Consider the following 17,012-nt stretch of genomic DNA (forward strand, 5'->3'; position numbering starts at 1 on the left):
GGAAAATAATACAATAATTAATAAACAATAATACAAGAAAAAAACTGTATTTTGTGTACTCACAACTGTAAACGTACTTTTGGTCACCCGATATATATATTATTAACAAGACAACCGCCCCAAATGGAGTCACTTATGTTAAGCCCCACATCATCAGAGACTTATATTGTAATTTTGTTCTCCCAGGAATGGAATCTTAAACCAAATGGAATCTCAAGCCAATCAGGAATCACCTGATTAGCGCTTATTTGGTGATCTACCTTATAGTCCTCTGCTATCCCCTACCAGGGACATCAAACCTGCGGCCTGCAGGCTGAATCCAGTCCTGGATGGTTATGAATTCAGTTCAACACAAAGTCATAAATTTACTTAAAACCTTTTTTTTGCTTGTCAGCTTTCATTAGTGTTTGTGTATTTAATGTGTCGCCCAAGACAACTCTTCTTCTTCTAGTGTGGCCTAGAGACACCAAAAGGTTGGACATTTCTGCAAGGAAAGTAACCTTGGAATAAGCACACTGCTTTTTTGCTTAGTATGAGTTCCTTGTTTCTGTTCCTTTCTGCCTCTAATAGTCTCTCATTCTGGACAGCTCCTTGGAGGCCCTTTTTATTTGCTAGATTGATTGAAATTGATTTTTTGCTGAAATAAAGTAAAATATTTAATATGCCTCAGTTTATCTTATATATTTAATTGTACCACTATACATTTCTATAATTATAGAAAGAAGTGCTGATAAAAATAAACTATAATGAATCTAATGTAGAATCATATAATTGTATACAAAATTTATTTTCTGTCTCTCTTCTATCAAATTTTTTCCTTATACTTAGCTTTTTGAGAATATATGGTCACTATCAAAGTACGTCCCTTTCACTATTCTCCATGTTTCTTTTCTTTGTCTCTGAAAGAACTGTTCATAGAAATATGCCATTTTTTTTTTTTAGAAATAGCACATAAGCATTGAAATGTCAAAGTAAATGGAAAAGCAAATTTCATTTTGACTGACAATAAAGAATGAATAAATAAATGTGGCTTTTTCTACAAATGAGACAAAAATTCACTGTATGTGTGAGTAAAAAATCTGTTTTTTATCATTGTAAAATAAGAAAATAGTAAAACTCAAGGTAATTTTTTTTTCATGTCTGAAAGCACTACTGCCAGAGGAGAAAAGTAAAGTTATATGTTGGCCTTTGAAAGGCAGGAAGCATCACCAGGAAGTAAAAAGTTTGAGTGCTTTACCTACTCACAAAATTGTCAACTATACTTATTCTCCCTACCCAACCCCAGGCTAAATAGGTACTTATCTTTTTGAAAACAAACAAACAACCTCTTTGATATGCTAAGAGATCCAAATGGATTTAACGCTTGCAGGCTACACAGATACACACTCAAAAATTAAATTATTAATTAAAGACTAAGTAGTCAAAAAAGATATGGTTTGGGGAGATTACCCAATGCCTAGGTATAAAGAATGTATTTACTGGATGGACACAGTTATTAACCAGCTGATGACCTTTAGTTAGAATTAGACATAGAGCAGCAGTTGTGGCTTTGTCTCTACTAGTCAGGACCACCAACCTAGTGCCCTAATTTCCCTAATGCATCTGTAGAAAAATTAGTATTACAAGTGCTTTTCCCTTATGTAAAGTTTCAGTAATTCAAACATTTCTGAATAATTTCCCATAAACATCTCCTATTACCTGATCGGCATTGATTACAGTTAGGGTAGTTTCAATCCATAATGGCAATGATTACTCACCTCTCCAGAGAACCACATTCTAGTCAACTTTCTGTTCTTTCTCTGCAATCTTTCCATAATTTCAATTCTGATGACTGAACATGTGTTTTTATGTATTTTATGTGGTTTGTTTTTGTTTAAATCAGTTTAATGAAGATCAGGTTTCTACATTTAAAGCCTATTAATTAATTTAAAATTGCTTAACATGTGAATCAAATGTATTAAGATAAATTCCTGAAACATATGCCATTTACCTAGCCTGTCCCTACCCTTCCAGAAACCATAATGCTTACTAGTTAGAGTTTTCCTGGGTCGGATATGCCTCTTATAAAAACATTTCTTAAAGTATGTATGTAAAAGCACATATTACTTGAGGCTTTGAGGAAAAATACTTGCTGGTCTATTAAGTATGGGTACTCCTATATATTTATCTCTACTTCAACATTTTACAGGCCCATTAAAAACTCTGCAACATCATTCATCAACACCATGACTAAATAAAATTTTTATTACATATTGGGCAAGCCTAATGAATGTATTTTATTATCTGGGTTCTCCCAATTTATTTTCCTCCAATGGTTGAATCCACATTCAATCACATATCGCCACTAAGAGAGGCTCCTCAGTCTCTTCTCTGAAATTTCACAGAGGTCAGACTTTGAATACCAAGTTTCACTTACAATTTCTATGGCCTTTCCAATCACTCATCTTAATTGCTCATTGCAAAATTTCACTATATACCTTACGTATGTTGCAAAATGTTAGATAGCAAATATTTATTAATTGAAAATGTTTATTTTCTATATTTTTAAGACAGAATTTTGGTGCTCTTAGTTTGTCTGAATTATTATAGGAATTTGAAGGCATTTTATACCTCATTTTGGGGTGAGGAAAAAGTAACTTCTAATTTGTGACTGAAAACAATTTTATAGATAACTGAAACACCATGATAATTTGTTTTTGTTTTCAGCACTATAAATCATCTCCCTTCCTCACCAGTACAAGTGTTCACAATGTTACTCTGTTTACCTTCTCTACTCTTCTTAGTTAAGGCTACACCATGTCACATGCTTGCCACATGTTCATTCTTGCCCCTATATACTGTAAGCTCACTGAACTCAACATCTATTCCTTCAGACTTGCCACCTATTTAAAAAAAAAAGGAATATCATACTAAACTGCATATATATATATATGCACACACACACACACACACACACACACATATATATGTATGTATGTATGTATATATATATATATATACATCTCAAATCCTGGGCCTATGTTTGGGGTGAAGGAAACATGAATTTACAGAATGCTTTAATGGATCATTATTTTAGGCAATATTCAATCGAATATCACTTTCATTTATGCCTAAACTGATTAGAAAGTAACCCTTTAGGAAAGCAGCAGGAGAAATAACCTTTTATTTACATTCAAGAAACAGTATGGAATTTTCTCAGAAAACTAAAAGTGGATCTGCCTTTTGACCCAGCAATTCCACTGCTAGGATTATATCCTAAGAACCCTGAAATGCCAGTCCAAAAGAACTTATGCTCCCCAGTGTTCATAACAGCACAATTTACAATAGCCAAGTGCTGGAAGCAACCTAACTGCCCATCAGTAAATGAATGTATTAAAAAACTGTGGTACATTTACACAATGGAATACTATGCAGCAGAAAGAAAGAAGGAGCTCCTACCCTTTGCGACAGCATGGATGGAACTGGAAACCATTATGCTAAGCAAAATAAGCCAGGTGGTGAAAGAGAAATACCATATGATCTCACCTTTAACAGGAACCTAATCAACCAAACAAAGAAACAAGCAAAATATAGTCAAAGACACTGAAATTGAGAATAGGCTTACAGTGACCAGAGGAGAGAGGGGAGGGAATTTCCGGGGAAAAAGGGAAGGGTTTACAGGAATGAGTACAAAGGACACATGGACAACAACAAGGGGGGGGGGCAGTGGAAATGGGAGGAAGGTGGGGAGGGCTGGGGGGTGGTCTGGGATGTGGGTAAAAGGAAGATAAACTATACTTGAACAACAACAATTAAAATTAAAAAAATGAAAAAAGAAAAGAAAAGCATTGGACTGTTAAATACATGATTTAAATAAATATATTTGGTTGGGTGGTCATCCTGGGTTTCAATTGGCCAGTGGCTCTCTCAGCCAACAGTACATGAAGGTAAAGGAAACAGAATTCACAGGTGTACAGTTCATAGCAAAGGCAAAGCAGGCTAAATGTGTCCTTCTCAACTTTAATATCATTCCTTTCTTAGCTCCCAGTACATTCTCCTTTCATGGCATTTTCTATCTGTGAGGAAGTGCCGGATACTAAATGTTAAACTAATTATATTCTTGGATGAAGCACTTTGGAGAGGGAGACATGGAGTCACTCTCTGAGCCCACTGGGAAAACCCCTGATAGATTTTATGCCAACAGATTGGCTTACCGAAGCTTCCAGCAGAAAGCGTGCTTCTCTGAAATACTTAATAACTGCAATCCTCTTCATTGGTCTACTGCTGATTTCATGATAACTTTTATACTTTCCATAGCACTGAGTTAACTACACGGAAAAGATTCTCAATAGCTACTCGTTGAGTGAATCAAACCAAAACCCACTCCCTGAACACATTGCTGGAGGACCCCATGGTAGAAGGCTTTCCAAGCTTTCATTCTGCTCATTATCAGAGCATGCTTCTCCTTTGCTACAACAGCATCTCTATTAGAAAGAATATAGAGATCCTCGAAAAAAGCTATTTTCTCCTAGTCTGAATTTTATTAAATAAGCCTTTTTACATATTTCTTGGGCATTTGAGTTTCAATGTGAAAAGTCAAGGTTTCTTATACAATGATTCATATTTAACCTGTTAGTGACATTTCGAGAGTCTTCTTAACAATCACATAATGCCTTCATAATTTTTCATTGAACAGTATTCAAAGTAAACTTCTATCTAACAATTAATTCTTAAAATGAAAAAAATAACATAAAACTGTAGTTTACCAAATATTTGAAAGAAACAAAACTTACTGACTGCATTGACTCCAAAAGCTATCTGAAAATGTCACAGAGTCAGCTTTTGCCTAAACTTTCCTCAAGGGAATCATGTATTCATTTCTTTGCTTTGTAAAGAACTGAATCAAAGTTGGAGACTTTAAAGAATTCTTGTTACCATTGTCTTTTCAAAATCTCATCTTCAATTCTGATGGGCTATCAATATCATGAGACTTTCTTTCAATATTTAAAGGCACATTTGTTATCTACAAATCCATCGACTTATATGCTATTATCTTAGTAATTGAAGAAGAATGCAGGATTAGAATTTCTACAACAAAATGAAAAAGGACAATATTTCTTTCATTTCTTACTCTTAACACCTAGGTCATAAGCACAGATTGGTTTGAGTTCATCCTATTATCCCTAGTCCCATTTAATTCCCTCAGCATTCCACATGGAGTCCATTTTAGCTAAAAGTCCATAGAGATTTTTGATGTGTAGGAGCTGGGAAAATGAGTCAATTAAAAACTGTGGGCAGTCACTCTCTTTTGAAAAGAATGAAACATGACTTTATTTTTGAGGCACATTATTTCTTCATTTTGGAAAGCCATCTGGTTGGTGATTCTACATGCTTTCCATAGACCATTTTCCATTGTTCCTTGCCTGCCCTGAGTTACCACAGGCTGACTTTTGCAACTTGGGTTTTTAACATGGCTGGTGTATGGTTGGATTCAGTGTCAAAACAGAAGAAAAGAAAGAGAGAATGAAATATTTCTTCCAACTTTTCTTCTGGCCATAGCACCTCATTTTGAAAGTAGCTGAATCCTCCAGAAATTTTCTTCCTACTGGGTAGCCCTTCATCCACTGTTCTAGTTTTTACTGGGCTCCAGTAACACTATTTTATTACTTTATCTGTTAAGATCTAGAAAGATAGATTAGGTACCAGTGCTCCAAATTTATTGACTTTGCATGTCTTATCATTCCTTATGGGTTCCCTTAACCTTCAGTTGTTATACTTCCATATTGATCTCCTTGAGGCAGGGAATTTGGCCCTGTTCACAACTCTATCTTTCCTGGCAACCAAAGAATATGTGACATCTAATCAGTGCTTAAGAGATATCAATGCTCAAAGTTCAGTCTAGAATAAGACAACATTTTATGTGTTCACTTACGTTTACTGCACACTAGTTATATTTAACAACTTTTAAAACTTAAAGGCTGTGGTACTCTCAAAAGTGCATAGATAGACCTTGGTATCCATCATACAGTCCTGCGACTATGGCTACCTCTCCCTTTTATCTTTGAGTTATTGTGGAAAATTCTCTGCACCCCAATTTCTTCATCTGCTAATGCCATCTCATAAATGATGTGGTGAGAATTGCATGAGCAAAGGTATGTAAAACACCCAGCACTGTCTCTGGCACATTGAAACTAAACCCTACTCCTCCTGCTTCAGGATGAATGTAGTTTTGAAACCTGGCTAACCCTCGTGTTTCCCAGAGTAATAAAGCAGTTAAAAGGAACAGGCTCAAAATGGCCACTCAATCAAAATTACCAAATATTGAAAAGGTCAAAATAATATAGCATGCCTTTATAATTCATAGATTATTGAATTCATTAACATTCCAATGCCTCATTCTTAAAGAAAAGATTATAATAAGGACACAACTAACCACACATTAATCTTCTCCTGTGACAACAGTTGCTCGTTTTCTGGGAAAATGTACAAATGTAACCTCTGCTGACACTGAACTTCAATTTGGATGCCCCACTGTGCTTCTGGTTTGGATAACAAATGTGTACCAAGAGAACAGTGATAGGTAGAAAATATGCTAGATGCTCACAAAAGAAAAAGGCTTTCAAATATGCTGTGGGTTAATTCCAAACAAACTGCCTGGTCTAGAAAATTATGTAATTGACATCCATGCTGAAGAATATTTTGAGCTTCCACAAGGCTGGGCTGGGCTTTTTACACAGGCTTTAAACAAGCAATCAAGCATCTGCTTCCCAAATTAAACAGCTAAAAGGCTAACTGATGTGAGTTCATGATTACAATGTCAAATGTTTTTTTGTAACTGCTGGATCATTTTCAATTTAATCAGTTTTATTTTTATTTTTCATGATATTTCTAGGGATAACACAGACTCATAATCACTGAATGTTAAAATTATAAAGGGCTTTAGGGAACTATTAGCCCATCTCTCTCATTTTATAGACGAGAAAACTGAGGATTGCAGAGGGTGAGAAGTGGCTTGTCTAAGGTCACAAAATTAGTCAGTTGCAAAGCCAGAAGAACACTGAAATCAACTTTAATTTCTAATAGCCAGCTATTAAAATTATTTCATGTGGATTCCTTTCTTTTATAAATTTTTCTTTAAGAGTTTAGGAACAGTAAGGATGAGAGAATTATAAAACAACTTGTTAGAATCACTGGAAGACAGCTATGAAAAGAAAGAAGGATAAATGCCTTAGTATTGAAGAATTGTGTTCCTGAAATCTTCCAAGGAAATGCCCAGCATTTCCTTTTCTCCCATTTAGCAGCCACTTAAACCAAGACTTTGCAACAAAGTTAGGCAACATGTCACTTAGGTGAACTCAAAGTGCAACTAATTATTTGGAAGAAACGATTTATCATTTGATAATAAGAATTCAAAAAGTCATCACTTGAAGAAATGTGGTGCAGAATATACAACATATTATATTTTCACTTATTAAGGCATGGCATTGACATAATAAAGGGAGGTGGGAAGGAGTACATATGGTAGAAAAAATATAGGGATAGGGTGATATTTATTCTTAGGCCAACATATAATCTGTGAAAGAGATGCATCAGTGTTTAATCCATGTTCATTCCAGTAGATGTGAAAACAAAATAAATTTCTGTTAAAGATCACAGTCTTAAGACACTTTCAAAAATATATAAGACAACTTGTAAAAAGGTCTTGTTTTATAATTTTTGTTTTGGCAGAAAAAAAGATATTTTGTTTGAAAACAGTTCAAAACAAGGAAATATTGTTAACAAGTTATTGACTGTGACTTCTAGGAACATGTCAGAGCTCTCTTCTCTTTTTGGCAACAATGATGTTTAGTGTTGTTTTGGTGATGCAGGAGTTTACTCTATGATTTATTCTTCCCAGGCAAAGGATTATACTTAGTTCTGCATATCTCTTCCCCAGGCATCGGGAATAAATGTATTTTTCTAATTGTTCAACATTCTGGTAGCCTTCAAATGCATTGTCTGTCTAAAGTTAGATAAACTCTGCCAATAGTCCTAGAATTATTTTGATACTTTCTTGGGTATTAAAAATACATAACCCTAAAAGCTTCTTTGATCCTTACTTTTCTGTTGCATTCTGATATTGATTAGGAAATAAAATAGAGTAAATGTAGATTTCTAAGATGCAATTTCTTGTCACATTGTTTATTAACTCCTATCTGCTATGCAAGTTATTTTTCATTCACTCTCCCTGCTTTCCAGTGCTGGATCCCTCTTGGTCCCATTTGCTGTCCAAGAAGCCTGGCTTCTATAGAATGCATTTACCAGCTAGAATACCCTCTAATTTCCTCTTATATTTGGCAGAGGAGAAGGAAAGAAAAATTGTCATGCTGAGGTTCTGGAAAGAACCACATTTCTCTGTGGCCAGAGCTCCTGTCGTCTGGTCTCTACTCCAGTCCTTAGCTCTCCCTGAACTCTGCTAATAATTTCTTCCTTAATTCTTTCTGGCCAAAGGGTTGGGGTGACTTCCAACTACTGCTAGTCCCACAGTATGTCACATTTCCCAGACGGTTTCTTTAGCTTTGTCCTCACTTTGATGTATAGTACTGTCATAGCTTTGTTAATTTCTCTTTAGTCCTTAGTTTCTTGCCAGGACACTGAATGATACACCACTGTCACTGTGTATCTAACCTTTGTCTGTCTCCTATTGCAGTAATTACTCTTGATGGCTCACTTTGCCAGGATCCTCAATATCTCCTGCAAAACCATGCAAATGGCATTTTATTGAGAATGCTGGTTGATAGCATAGGACATAGACTGACTGGCCTTGTTAAGAGCTACTTTTAAAATTCTTCATTTCACCACCCACAGCTGCTAATGTGCTGGAATTACTTTCATTTGGACTGCAATGTCCAATGTATTTATTTCATATTATTTCAGGAAAAACATAGTGATATTCACTTCCGATTTTATAGTGTGCCCAGATACTAACAATAAAAAGTTAGTTTCACATAGGTCTGACTTTTATAATATATTTTAATTTTTGGTGAAAAATTGTGTGGAGGAGTTCATCCCTGATCTCTACATACCTGTGACTGTCCCAGAAGGATCTTGATTTTCTATCACTAAAATTTGGATTTTCCACCTGGAATTTCATTTCTATGAACAACTTATTCATTTTTGCAATGCAGTATTTGGGGGTTACCTATCACCTACCTTGTTCTAGTCCATTCTCTAGAAAATGAGATGGTGGTAGGAAAAATGGATGTGTATAATAAATCAACCAACACATAAATAACAGATAATTTAAGATATAAACACATAGGAGAAAGGCAATAAAACAGAGAAATATAGTAAAGAGATGAGGCAGAGAGACTTTTCATGCTGTGGTCAAGGTAGATCTCAGATGTTACTCTATTTAAGAGACAAAAATAACCAGAACAAGCCAGATATGGAAAGGTATAAGTAAGCCAGGGTTCAGCCCATGGGCCAAATCCAGCTCATCACCTGTTTTTGTAAATAAAGTTTTATTGGAATAGAGGAGCAAAGCCTTGCTTACTTGTTTACATTTTACCTATGACAGCTACAATGGCACAGCTGAATAGTGGTGACAAAAACCACATGGTCTCGAAGATTAAAATATTTACTATCTGACCTTTTATAGTAAAGTTTGTTGACCTTTGATCTTGGGGAAGAACATTCCAAATATAGAGAAGGACTAGTTCAAGGACTTAAGGCAAGAACAAGTTTAGAGGCTTGTGTGACTGGAGTTCAACATGTGAGGTAGAGAGTGGATGGAGATAATGTCTGGGGTGTGCAGGGTTAAGACCATGATTGGCAGACTGGATTTTATTCTACATGGGGAATGAAGACATTTAAGGCTTTTTTTCCTGACAGTTAAGTAATCTATGTTTACTTTTGAAATGCTGACCACATTCTAGAAATGTGTTTTCATAGATAGCTTTGTCTCTTATTTGTTTCCTACAAATGACAAGCAAGGTAAAATAATTGGTCTCATATTACAGGTGAGAAAACTGAAAACTAAGAGTTTAAGCAATTGGTCAGAGATCAAAAGACAAGTGGATGAGATGTAACCTGCCCAAAGGCAGAGCCTGGTGACTTCATGAAAAGATGAAATACATTTTACTCCCAGTTACTAGTTCTCATATACAGCAGTGATATAATCAGGGGAGCAGAAAGAGATTCTCCCTCTGAAAGCATCCTCTGTGTGTTTAGTGATGCTTAAAATTCCACAATTAAAAGGTCAACCATTTGCAGATCTACCTAGTTTACAGGATAATTGTTCCTATTCACATGGTTCATTTAGATGTTAACTTTTCTGAAGAGCAATTAAAGTGCATTGCATTAAAGTAAAAATATGGCAATAAGGCATAGTAACTATAGCCCTTCTGCCCCGAGGGCACCCACAATAAAGTCAGTTCAATGACATCCTAAAAATTCCTGATCAGTGTGGCACAGACCCTTGGGAACAGGGGCCAGCTCCTACTTTTCTTATGTCCCTAGTCTTTGGCTCAGTCCTTGGCAAGGGAATGTTTTTTGAAGAAAATTAATGTCTTAGACAAATAATTCCAGATCAAGCACCAAAAAAGAATTTTTCTTGACTCAGAACTGGTATGCAAAATGTAAGTAGAATTATGTGGTGAAATCGAAAATGCCCAAATCAGACTGTCTCTTCTCTTGACTCTCTGACCCAAGCACCTGCCAGCACCATCCCATGTGGAAGTGGGATTTGGCAGATCATATTAATTGAGCCCTGGAGTGAGAGAGAGCAGAAGGGCAGGAGGACCCTTCTGTTCAGGTTTGCCACCTTCTCCTGTCATGACATTCCTCTCTCTCCCTCATCTATGGCCCTAATGAAATACCCACCAAGTCCCTTACATATTCTGTGGCCAAAACATGAGTCTACAAAGAACATGTTAACTTCTCCAAGGCATGGCTTTGCACTAGGAAAGCCTGAGAACTATGACAAGGTTCTTGCCTCGATAAATTGAGGAAAAATAAGAAATAAGTAGGCCCTTGACAGGAGAAGCCCCTCTTGTTGTCATGAAGCTGCACCTCCATTGTAGGAATCGGCTTGGTTTGTAACAAGAGACACAGTGATGCTCAGGTCTCCCTGAGGCTGCTTGGTGGTGATTCTCTAGAAAGGCCTTGTCTAATATAGTGGCCGCTTTTCACATGTGCCTACTGAACACTTACTAGTGCAATATGTTGAAGTGATAGAACTTCAGATTAGATAAAACATATTAAAATTAATTCCATGTGCTTATTTTTACTTTTTTAAAAATGCAGTTATTAGAAAGTGGTATATTACTTATCACATATGTGACTTCATACAATAGAGAAGGAAAATAAAGCTGGAGATTAAGAGAGGTGAAGAGACAGAACATAAACAGAAGAGAAATAAAAATCCCTCACTCAATTTCCCAATTTGAACATGGCAAAGGCTCCACATATTATTAATTTATTAATTCTTATTTTCAAAGAGAACAATATGTTAACCCATTGCCATCTTCTGAAAGTCCAAATTGCTAAAAATCAACACCGTTCCAAAATATTACTTATCTGTAACTGGTATGAAATTTTTCTGTCTTGTTTCCTCAGAAACTCTGTGAGCTCTTTAAAAGCAAAGACCACGACTTAATATTTTTTCTTTACCTACCAGAGTGTCTATCAAACCAATGACATGCATAAGCATCCAATAAATATTGATGATATGATTAACCAAAATAAGGGAGTAGACTTTAAGAAAAGGTAGGTATTGAGTTAATAGCCAGCTTGGGTGTGTGTGTGTGTGTGTGTGTGTGTGTATGCATGTATGCCAGTGTAAGCCATACAATATTTAGCATAAAGTCATTGAACATGACCTCTTCTCCCCAGCTATTGTTGCTAGAAAATATTTAATAGTGATACACTCTAAGTGCTTTTGCCTGATAAAGACTCCATATTCAGTTTCTGCTCTAAGTTAAGAAAAGCTCTTCCCCCTGAAAAATAGTTTTCTTTCCTCCCTACCCTAGAGCTTTATAGTGAAGAATACTGAATCCCACCGACATAATGCTTCTGTGAAAGACACAGGTGAAAATAAATGCTTGGATTCAAGACTTGGAGTAATATAACACCATTCAACTGCCCTTTCCACAAAGACTCAAACTAGAATAAAACTAAAATAAAGCATAATAAGGGCTTAGAAGGAAAAAATGAATAGCATAGCTCATGCTATACACAGATACCAACCAGCAATAGCAGACCTATTTACTTAGATACAGAGTCGTCAAAGAGAAACTATATTCATAGTAGAACTACAGGTATGTAGGGACACTACTTACTGAGTGCTTACTATGTATAGATCCAAGCACTTCACACATATTGTCTATAATTTAAGTATTTTTATTCATATTTTATAGATTAAGAAAATGAAACTCTAGAAACAAATTCATCAGAGTTTACATATCTAGTTTTTGGTTTGGTAAGGGGTTAATTCAAATATACCTATAACTATTCTCATAATTCTTTTTTTGCTTATGTACAAATTTTTAACATGATCATTGGCAACAAATTGTGTATCGTTTTCCTTCCAGAGTGTTTGTTCACCCATTATCATAGTATCCTTTCACTTGTTTTAAAAAATCCAGTTAGGAAACAGTATGGAATTTCCTCAGAAAAATGGATCTGCCTTTTGATCCAGCAATTCCACTGCTGGAATTACATCCTAAGAGCCCTGAAACACCAATCTGAAAGAACCTATGTGGCCCAATGTTCATGGCAGCACAATTTACAATAGCCAAGTGCTGGAAGCAACCTAGCTGCCCATGAGTAAATGAATGGATCAAAAAGCTATGGTACATTTACACAATGGAATACTATGCAGCAGAAAGAAAGAAGGAGCTCCTACCCTTTGTGACAGCATGGATGGAACTGGAGAGCATTACGCTAAGTGAAATAAGCCAGGTGGTGAGGGACAAATACCATATGATCTCACATTTAACTGGAACATAATCAACAAAAGAAAAAAAAAGCAAAGAAAATAAACCAGATACACTGAAATTAAGAACAATCTAGCAATAGCCAGAGGGGAGGGGGGACAGTGGGGGGAAGGGTTTTCGGGGACTACTATAAAGGACACATGGACAAAACCAAGGGAGAGGGTGGAAGCAAGGGAGGGAAGTGGGTTTATCTGGGGTTGGGAGGAATGGTGGGGGGAAAACACAGAACAACAATAAAATAATTTAAAAAAATCCACAGTTAAAGATCCTTTCCAGGATTGTTGTATCCAGATTATTTCGATCATGATTGTAATATACAAAATAGGAAAATTCAGATGAGTAGCTTCTGATATGGACACTGTTGTCATGAGGTTTAATATGATACATGTTACATGCTGCATGAGCATAATTTGACAGTAATGCTCAGGGGAGCCTCAGCATCCTAAAGAAACCAGAGCAACACATGTGCCATTCTGTTACAGAACAAACAAGGGGGGCCTGGGATGATATAAAGAAGCCCCCAGGCCCGTCATGTCCTCTGCCAGAGGAAAGATGTCTCAATGCCAGAGATTTGTGAAAAGGAAAGGAAACATTTATTTAATGCTATACAAACTTAAAGTAGGGACCTAATGTCTTCACCCAAAATCCTAAAGTCCCTTAAAACACCCACAAACAGGCACAGTGCTTCCTTCCTTCCCCCTTTGCCCAGTCCAGAGTACCATATCTCCTAAAGCTGCGGGGGTCCCTACTCTGGCAAAGGCACGTGGTCCTCTCTCCCCGGACCACAGGAGTCCCCAATCCACCAGAGCCGCATGGTTCTCTCCCTCAGGGTCACGGGAGTCTTCACTCTGCTAAAGCTGTGTGGTTCTCTCTTGCAGGGCTGCGCATAGTACTCCCCCCTCAAATGGCTGCCGTGTCTCAGTTTAAATCCCAGCGCCAATCTTCCTCTGAAGCCCCATTTCCGGCTCCTCTCACAATGGGCTACAGCTGCCAGATTCTGGGCAGGTGTGGCCCTGTGGTGCGGAGCCAATTATCTTCAGGGTCTTCTGGATCTTATTACGGATCCCTATTTGAGGCTCCCCTCTTGGCTGCACCCTGTTACAATTCTATCTTAGGGCATTAGCCAATGGACATTCATTTGTTCTATAAACTGGGTATTTGGCCTATGTAGCCGTTAAACCATATACTTATGAGAGCAAGCTGTGGACATTTTCTTATATTTTTCTTACAATCACCTAGTTTTCATCTTGGAATGTTTGCAACAACAACAACAAAAAAGTCACCTAAAAACTGTGAGGGTAGAAGTGACCGTGAAACAGGTTGTAGAAACAGAGAACAAAGACTTTGATGCTGCATTGTTTTTTTATATGAGTTATTGTTTTTGAGAAAAGGGCACAGTCATTTTGAGGAAAAAAAACTAGAGTTTTTAAAATATAGCAAACCAGTCTTGAGGCTTTCTAACTCTCCTCAGTGCTGACCAGTGGTTTCTGTAAACAACAATAGTGCAGAGTAGGTAGATTCACATGCTTTCCTATAAAATATTTAAAAACTAAAAAGGAGAGTCACCTCTAGGCAAAAAAAAAATCCTTTGATATTGTTTCTCTGCAGAGGCTTTGATTTTATTTTAAATAGGTCTGATTTCAGTTTGGAAACCTGCGGAGAGGAACCCAAGGCAAAGCAGCGTGGTTCCCAGAACAGATTGCACAGGGCTGGGAATATGAGCAGAGATACCAGACCTCTGGACATCCTCTTCTGTGGAAAGCTTTTGTTCTTGAAAATGTGGCCTGAGAAAAATGGGATATTTGAATCACTCATTGGATCTCTTCTATGTGGTGGTACAGAGAACACATGGGTCAGACTATATGTATCATTTACATTACAGTATTAATGAGGTCCTTTCTTCAGAAGGGGGAATGTGAAGTGATCAGGAGTGAACTGGAAAGCTGGGGTTGTCAGAGTAGTGGTGGTAGGGTGAGGGGTGATGGTGGTGACATGGCATGGTAGTAGAATTGGCATTGGAAGTTACTGTAATGACGAAGGTGATGATGATGGTGGGCTGGTGGCAGTTGTACTGCTGGAGGGAAGTATGGAGCAAGAAAATGTGCTCAGAGATGGGAATAAATTTGCAGACTTATTGTATTACCCACTCCAAGTCAACCAAAATTTAAATAGGAGATCCTCTCTTGTTGTTGTTGGAGAAGAACAGCAGAGAATCTCCCACCATCCTCTTCTGTTCCATGAAACTTCATAATAGGTCACAGAGCACTGGCTTATTTTCCTCCCCACTGCTTCTGCCTTAGAAGAAATCTCTGAGAAAAAAAAAAGTACATCTAAAGGAAAAACCCAGGGATGAGAAAGACATAACAAGTGGGAACAATCATTTTTCCTGGATAATATTATCTATTCTATTTTTAACATGATGCCCTTTATGTTGTGCCTCTGTGTTATTAGAGAAGTCTTCTGGGGAAAACCTCTGAGCTAGTTTCATTGATGAATAAAGATACGATCAATTACATGAATAAACTGCCATGGCAAGCTTGAAGAATGCTAGCAGAAGAGGCTCAGAGGGAAACCCAAGGTGAGGACCCTTCTCTGTGTCACATCATTATCCATGTTTTTTGCATGCAAAGTTCCAAAGTGGTACCAATAGGAACTAAAGAAAAATAACACCAGTGCAGCAACATAGAACTAACATCCATTTGCACAAACACCAAGGGAATGTTGGATAAAGAAGAGTTGGAAATATTGATATTCCTGGAAAATGTATCTTTCAACTTAGCCTTTAGAGGTGGGAAATACTTGAAATATACCAGACTTGAGAAAACAGCCTTGAAATACTTTATACCACTATCTAAATTAGTGCTTCTCAAGAGTTGGTCCAAAGGTCTACTTTTCAAAACCACTCATTCTTTGGAATCATCCTTTTGATTTCTGATTCAAAATTCTGAACCTGCAGTGGGGCTTAGAAATCCTTATTTCACTTTAAAACTCCCTCAGGAGTTTCAGCCCACTAAGGTGGTGTATCAGAGTTCAGAAAAAGCTGATGTCTCATGATAAATTTCTCTGTCATCAGTAACTATTACTCCAGCTAGAAATCACTCTTCGTATTTATAATCCAATAAACCAAAAGTAGAGATAAAGAGGAAATAAAACAAGTGGAAAAATATATAAATCTGGATAACTTGAGAAGGGCACATTATTTACCAAAATATGGAACTAGGGGAAACAGCTCATTTTTAGGGGATATTCACAAGGTCAAAAAGTCTGGGCTGTCAACATCTCATCCAGTTAGAATGTTTACTGATAACTTAGAAATATGGGCGTATCACTCCAAAAGAAGCTGGGGATGAGGGTAAAACTGAAGAGTTTTGTATAGGCCTTTGGAGTCTTGGGGAAAGATCAAAGAGTGAGAATTCAGAGACACAGAGAACATAGAACAGCTTATCTTGAAATAGTAGTTCACTTAGTGGGGAGCCCAGACCACAAGTATTTTCTGGGAACTTGTTAGGTAGCTAATTTCTCAGCCCCTACCTTCAACCTACTGAGTAAACTCTGGCCCAGTAAATCTGTGTTTTAACAAGCTCTCTGATGCTTAAGCTTGAGAATCACCACAGTGAAGGAAGCATACTTGGCTGAGATGTAACTGCCTCTAACTAAGATGACTGACTCTTTAGATCTTTCTTCAGAGAAACATAATTTCTTCATACAAAGTTTCTCAACCATCTCCATCTCAGAAGTTGTAAATTGACATAACTGACAAATACATTCATGTGACAGTCACATATTATGAACCAATTTCCACCAAAATCTTTTAAAGTCTCCACTTATCACAAAACAAAGAGCTGCTTGTATTGAAAAGATAGGGTTTTGCTTTTTTTAGCATCTGCTACTTTTATCACAATTTTAAGAGTCAAATTTCAGCATCTTTTAAAATATATTTTTATTCTTTAATTTTACTTAACATACAGTATTGTATGTAACTTACAAAATGATCACTCCAATAAGTCTAGTTAGTACACATCTGACATCATACATAGTTATTACTATCTTATTGAC

This window comes from Phyllostomus hastatus, unplaced genomic scaffold, assembly GCF_019186645.2.
Source record: "Phyllostomus hastatus isolate PE091 unplaced genomic scaffold, TTU_PhHast_1.1 phas_scaffold_60, whole genome shotgun sequence".
Taxonomy (NCBI): Eukaryota; Metazoa; Chordata; class Mammalia; order Chiroptera; family Phyllostomidae; genus Phyllostomus; species Phyllostomus hastatus.